Source organism: Triticum aestivum, chromosome 1A (genome assembly GCF_018294505.1).
Source record: "Triticum aestivum cultivar Chinese Spring chromosome 1A, IWGSC CS RefSeq v2.1, whole genome shotgun sequence".
NCBI classification, from domain to species: Eukaryota; Viridiplantae; Streptophyta; class Magnoliopsida; order Poales; family Poaceae; genus Triticum; species Triticum aestivum.
In genome coordinates, this window is record NC_057794.1 from 330,302,013 (window position 1) to 330,302,419 (window position 407).

A 407-nucleotide genomic window follows, 5' to 3' on the forward strand; every position below is an offset into this window, starting at 1 on the left:
GTCGCCGATCTCCACCGAGCCGCCGCCGTTGACTTTTGTCCAGTCGGTTTTTTAGAAACCCTATACCATTTTTTCTTATTAGATCGGTTTTTGTTTCGTTTTTTTTTGGTTCGGTTAAGTTGCGGACGTTCGTCCGTACATTCGTTTTAACGAACGCCGTTCACCCGTTAGTCACAGACAGCGAACGTTCGTTCGTTAGCCTGTTCGTTAGTTTTTTTCTAGGGTTTTTCGTGATTATTTTCGATCGCGAATTCTGACCCGATTTTCATTTTAGTTTATCTTTTCGCTCGTTTATCAGAATCAGGCGATTCAAACACCTAGATCTTCGTCTCGAAGCCCTCTTTCTGTTTAATCAAGTTGAACAAGATTTTGGTACTGTAAAATTTGACTTTAGTCCAGATTAGTAA